This window comes from Phaseolus vulgaris, chromosome 10 (assembly GCF_051622355.1).
Source record: "Phaseolus vulgaris cultivar YP4 chromosome 10, ASM5162235v1, whole genome shotgun sequence".
Classification (NCBI taxonomy): Eukaryota; Viridiplantae; Streptophyta; class Magnoliopsida; order Fabales; family Fabaceae; genus Phaseolus; species Phaseolus vulgaris.
In genome coordinates, this window is record NC_143507.1 from 7,878,511 (window position 1) to 7,885,790 (window position 7,280).

Here is a 7,280-nt window from a genome sequence, read left to right on the forward strand (position 1 = left end):
AAAAAATATTAAATAAAAATTAATTTTAAAAACAAAAAATAATTTATTATTATATTAATAAAATTAAATATTATTTTAAAGATTATAAAATTATTGACATCTAAATTAGTTTATATTATTAATAAATAGTTTCTAATTTATATTTAACTAACTATTAATGTTTTAGCTACCAAGATTCTAAAGTTGGTAACTAAAAGCTTTATAACTAGTTATAATTTATTTAACTTTTACATTAATATTTAATTTAATTAATAACAATTGATTACTTTTTATATATAAAATTTATTTCAGTTTAATTCTTTTCTTTATACTTTACCACATCATTAGCATTTGCATGATGTTTTATTTGTTCCTGATCCATATAGTTATCCTCCTCCTCTTTGTATTCTCTTATTGACCCCAAAAAAAAGCTAACCGGTCTCTTAAAAGAAAAATCATATACACAAATCACCCAAACTAAACTTAAGAGTCAAATTTCTTCCAAGTAAGAAATTCTATATGATTATATGAAAATATACAGTAAATTACACCCAAAAAAGATATGCAACAACAAACTTATACTTAAAAAAAATTATTAAATAAAAATTAATTTTAAAAATAAAAAATTATTAGTCATTACATTAACTAAGTTAGATACTATTTTAGAAACTAAGAACATTATTTGTATCTAAAATAATTTATATTATTAATAACTTTTATAAATTGATATCTAATTAACTATCAACGTTTTAACATTGATATCTAATTAGATACAAATTAGCTAATTAAATACCAATAATTTTTTAGTTTATAAAATAATATATAAGTTAATTAATATAGTAATTAATTATTTATAAATATATTGTATTTATAGATGAAAAAAAATAGATCTGATTTAAAATAGAATAAGAATAGTCCTGTTCGCCCATTCACTTATAAAAATAATGTTCAAAATATTAAAAAGAAGAACGTTTTCCATAAAGTTTTAATAACATCATGATTTTTTTTTTAAATTATACTAATTTTTGGAACATTTTACTTTACGAAGGCAATATATATATATATATATATATATATATATATATATATATATATAAACCCTAAACCCTAAGATTTCATCAAAATATTTAGTGAAATGGATGCATTTGTATTAAAATAATAATTAAATTACTAATCTGAAAAAAATTAATTTCATTCATGTATGTTTAATCTTAGAAGGCCTTTTTTTTTAAAATTACATAGATTTTTTTAAAATTAATACAATAATCAATTCAATTTCACATTCATAATGGGGGAATTTGCCTCAACCAACCTAATAAATTTGGAGAAAGTAAAATGTCCATTCACCATAACTATAAAGAGCAAGACAAAGAAAATTCAACAAGTAAAAGATGTCATAAACATTATCACGAAAAATGGAAGAGATAAAAGAAATTGTAAAATAAAAGATAGATTCAACTAAAAGTAATTTTACAGCATTAATTCATTACTAGAATTTGTTACATTCAGATTTTTCTGAGTATTTATACAAAAATAAAATAAAAAATTGAGTTTTCCACAAAAATTTATAAAATCACAAAATATATTCACAAAATCCCACAAAAAAAAATAATGATGATTATCTTAAATATTTATCTCATTTTATTTGATTCTATTACAAGAAAATCATTAAATAGAAACTAATTTTATAGACCAAAATAATTAGTTACTATATTAACTAAATTAGAAACTATTTTATAAACTAAAAATTTATTGGTATCTAAACTAATTTCTATTATTAATAAAAATTTATAAAGTAATTTATAAATATATTTAATCATTAGCTACTAACTACATATGTTCTAAATTAGTTTCTATTAATTTTTCAGAGACTAGTTTAGAATCTAAAATATTAGTAGCTAAAACTTTGGTAGATAATTTAAATATAAATTTAAAAATTATTTTATGATATTTTATTAATAATAGAAACCATATTAGATATTAATAATTTTTTTATTTCTAAACTAGTATCTAATTTAGTTAATATAGTGACTAATTATTTTTTATTTTTAAATTTATTTATTATTTAATGATTTTCTTGTATTGCCTTCCACCTTTAGCTATTTAAATTAATATTTATTCTAATTTATATTTTATTTAAATTTATTCATTTTGAATTGTTTTAAAGTTTAATTTTGGAAGAACTCATCACGTGGACTAACATGTCCATGTTATTTTTTTCTTTACACGAGAAGCAATATATATGAGCTTTTCAAGAAATTCACACGACACTACAAATTGTTGCTAACATGGATTTTGATGGTGACATGACAAAACAAATTCATTTTGATAGTATATTTCTAAACAACTCAATTTTAGTAATTTGTATATAAACTTGCCCTAAATTGATCAATCTATCAAAGAATTACCACTTAAACACATGTTTTATTTCACAATGATTTTTTTTAATAAGTAATTTATGTTAGTTTTGTAAATTTTATGATATTACATGAATTTAAATACTTTACATAAAAGTTATTTGGTTTTTATTTTATATTCCACAAGGGTAACATTTATCCCAATTAACCTTCATATTTATAATCCATGTGCATCTCCAACCAAATATTGTAACATGAAAAAGAAAAAAATTTAGGGTTCTGAAACCTATTTTATAGAATGGACAGCTCGTAGGTTAATTCACTCAAATTAGTTTGGGACAGAAATTGACCTACAAAAGTGCTTGATCCAATGTGCATGATTAATGAATTAATTGGATGAACCAACCACTTTTTTTAAAAAATAGAAAATAAATAAAGTGAAATCTGTAAAATAAGGATCATCATATAACATTTTAATACGAATTTTATGTATATGTTTAGGATATTTAGGCATTTTTGTTACATAATTAATCTATTTGAATCCTTTAAAGAATGATTATCAAGCTTTTAAGAAATATAGAATGAAGATCCACGTGCATAAGATTTCTTTATGACTCAGTAAGAACTAGTTTTAAAGTATTAGAGTATGGATAAAGAAGGAGATAATTAAGTGAGTAATTTAGTTGAGATCAAGTTTATATTTATAAGCTTTTGGGCTTAATAGAACCTTGATGCAATTTTAGTTTCAAGGGTTTCAATGCAAGTGGTTGGTATACTATTAGCAGTTTTGTGAATGTGTATGGGCAATGTCGTACATACACAGAATAGAGAAGAGTCTAAGTGAATCCACATAGGTTTTGGAACAGAGGCAGTGACAAACACATGTGTTAAACATGCTATTGATGAAACTATTTTGCAGGATTGTTGTGTTTCATTTCGATGCATGCATTTTATAATTGTGAGTGCAAATGTTTGAGGGTTAGCTTTACTGTGTATGTCATTGGTGAGTTTTGCTTTTCGGATGACTTCAACAATTGAATGTAAATTTCACATTCTCTGACGGTTTATGAGGATTATGGTTGGAGTCTAGACAACCTATCTATCTCAATTGTATAAGGTAGGAACACTCCTTAAGTATTCCGTGTTCCTTTATTTAATTATTTCTTTGCCAATAAAAAAAACTTAATTTAAAAAAATTGTGACTTTATTTGGGATGAAGAATTGGTAACATGAACAATAATTATGCTCAGCATCTAATGCATTACATAATTGTCTTCTTTTTTATTAGACTTTAAAAAAATTAGTAATTAAATCATTAAATAATAATTAAATTTGGAAATAAAAAATAATTAGTCATGACTAAGTTAAATACTATTTTAGAGTCTAAAAAACTATTAATATCTAAAGTGATTTCTATTATTAATAAAAAAATTATAAAATAGTTTGTAAACTAGAATTAGCTACTAATATTCTAGATTCTAAATTAGTCTTTAAAAGACTAAAGACTAATTTAGAGTATAAAATAATTAGTAGATAAAATTTTGGTAGCTAATGGTTAAATAACAATTTAGAAACTACGTACTTTGTAAATTTTTATTAATAATAAAAATTATTTTAGATACTAATAACTTTTTAGTTTATAAAATGATTCTAATTTTTTTTATAAAAGTTTTCATGTTAGATATCACTATACCACTTGACATCTCAGCTAGGCTGACACCTCAAGTAACAATAGTCATCTGCCATCACATGAAAAAAATATTATTAAAAAAAAAGAAAAAAGAAAGAAAACACAAAAAATATATGGGGGGACTAGACCAAAAACCCATATGTTAACAAAAACGATACATAGGTAGACTATACCTATTCATAACGAATTCGAAGAACAAACTAAATGGAAGCCTATTATATCAATGAAATGATTCTCTATGAATAAATCCTAAATTAGCCAACTTATCAGCACATCATTCCCTTCACGAAAAATATGAGTAACCCTAAATCTAAGTAATTAAGAAAAGTATTCCATAGATTATGAAACATCCATGGAACATTGGTCCTAGCAGTAAACGCAACACAAACCAAGGCAAAATCACATTCAAGCCAGACATTAGTAAGCCCCATCTTTTGAGTTTCCTTCATAGCATGTATAACTACATAAAACTCAACAACCATAGCAGTTTGAACTCCAAGAAATATAGAGAAAACACCAATAAACTCCCTCATACTCCCACAGAAAATACTTCCACAAGTAGCAAGACCAGGATATCCCCTAGCAGCCCCATCAATGTTAATTTTAGCCCAACATAGTGAAGAGAAATCTCATCTAACAGGAAGAGGATGAAGAACTTTACTAGTACGAGTATTAATACAAAAAAATTAATCACGTTGAAATCATACATATCATTTTTCATTGAAGCTTTAGACGAATTTCCCACTAGACAAGTTAAATATTTAATTACCGAAATAGCCCTAGAAACATCAATCTTATCCTAAAATCTAGCACAATTCCTCATACGCCATATCACCCAAATAGAAAAAGTTATCACAACAAGCTTAATCAATTTAACCAAAGGACTACCATCACTCTTAATAAAAGAAAGAAGATCATCCTTATTAGAGAAATGAGAAGTAAGAAAAATCTGTCGAAACCAACTCAAAATATGCAAAGTATTAGAACATTAAAAAAAATGCTGAATAGATTCCTTGTGCTTTTCACAAAGCATACACATAGAACATAAATGCAAATCGTTATTCTGAATATGCTGATCTGTAGGAAGCCACCCATGAAAAATTTCTAGGGTAGTAGAGTTTTGGAAGGCGGAATAGATGAAGACCAAATGAATTTACCCCAACCACAGGGAACTCCTGGTTCGAAGAAAAGAATCCTAGCCGATTTAAGAGTGAAACGACCAGACTCATATAGAATCGAATTAGGAATATCCTGTTCCTCCCTAACCATGATATGAATAAAAAATGAGACATCTGCTGTGAAGACAAGGGAATATTCCAATCACAGCCTGTCCAAAACTTACAGACTGTATTCGAAATGCTAGCACCATCAGATAACCCTGCAATATTCGCTAAAGAAGTAGTAGAACACCATTTATCATTCCAGAAATTAATAAAAGTACTTGTACCAACCGTCCAAGAAGTAGTAGAACACCATTTATCATTCTAGGCCAAAGATATGAGGATCTATAAACCATTCTAAACTCGTATTTTGATTTAACAACCCCGACTTTCAGGAGAAAAGATCAAAGTCTGTTGCTATAAGCAAAGTTCCAAGCAAGCTTAAAATGATATGCATTATTTTCATGATGAAGATTAATAATCTTCAAACCTCCATTCTCAAAAGGAGAACAAATCGTATCCCAATTAACGCTAACTAAGCCCTTTTACAGAATATCACCTGTCCAAATAAAATTTCGACACCAATGCTCAACTTGCTTAAGAAGTGAAATAGGCGATTTATACATATTAAAGCTAGAAATCCAGTAATCACCATATTGGCCAATTGAATCTGACCCATCATGCTAAGAGATTTACCTTTCCAAGATGCCAACTTCAATTTGACTTTATCAGCCAAAGGTTGAAGAAATCGACACTTTGGAGCACCAACAAAGATAGGAACTCCTAAATAATTGAAAGGCAAACAACCATGACTACAAGAAAAAAGACGTTGAATTTTGGTGACAGATCTTGCAGAATTATCCATGGTGAAAATACTACTCTTACAAATATTAACATATTGACCAGGAAAATCACCATATGTTTGAAGAAAAATACTCAAATTTCTAAGAGACTTATTATTCCCCCTATAGAAAACAAATATGTCATCATCATACAAAATATTCGAGGGAGTGAGATAACCTCATGGACTATCCATATGTAGAATTTTCTTAACATTCACAAGCTTAGAGATACCTCTACAAAGAACTTCCTCTGCAAGAGAAAAAAGTAAAGGAGACAAAGGATCACCTTGTGTGACACCTTTATTTTGATAGAAAGCATAGCTAAACGGAGAATTGTACTGATGGAGATCAAGATCAAGAAGAAATAGAAGCCAATAATCAAGGACAAGAAGAGGTCGAGGCCCAAGTTGTAGATGCTCAAGAAGTCATTAGCCCACCTCATAGGCTTACAAGGAGCAAGTTCAAGGAATTAGGAAATAGTGGAAGGTTGTTTTCTCTTTTTGTAATATCTTTTGTATTAAAAGGTGCTTAGAGGGAAACATTAGACACCTCTTTTGTAAAAGCATCTTTAGGTCTTAGTTTAGGAAATTCTAGAAGCTTGGGGAGTGAGCTTAGTAGGGGTGTGAGTGTAGGAGTCTTTTGGGTAGCTTATAGAATAAGCTTTGTAAATGACCGGCCCTTGCTCCTATAAAAGGAGGGCTTAGGTCTTTCATAATTCAGATTTGATAATTGAAGTAGCAAAACTCTCCCAAATTGGTGATTGAGTGTGTGAGAACTTGTCTTCTCCTCTTCCTAGTCTCATCTTGAGTGCATTGGTTCTCTCAAGTGGCAGCACTGCTCGCTTATCTTGGAGCCTTCACACTTCAAGTGGCGTGACCATCAACCAAGCTCTTCATTCTCATAAGTTCCTCGCTTCTCCATCTTTTCATTTCATTTCCAAGTTCATACGAATTCAAAAACATGTCTAGGTTCCTTCTATTCGGTGTTTTGAGCTTAATTTCATATAGTGTTCGGTTCTTATTCTCTTTTGCTGGATTCAAGTGTTTCTTCTTCATTTCTTACTGATTTGTTCAGTGCTTTTCTTTTTCTAAGCATTTTAATCGGTTCTTTTGCTTCCTTATCTCTTTTAATCGGTTCAATAGGCAAGAAATGAGTCTTCCATGTGAGTTTGGTGTTTGGTGCAAGTTTTGGTGAGTTCTTGAAACATAGAACTTTGATCCATTTCTATTAAAAGTGCCTATTCATTCTCCAA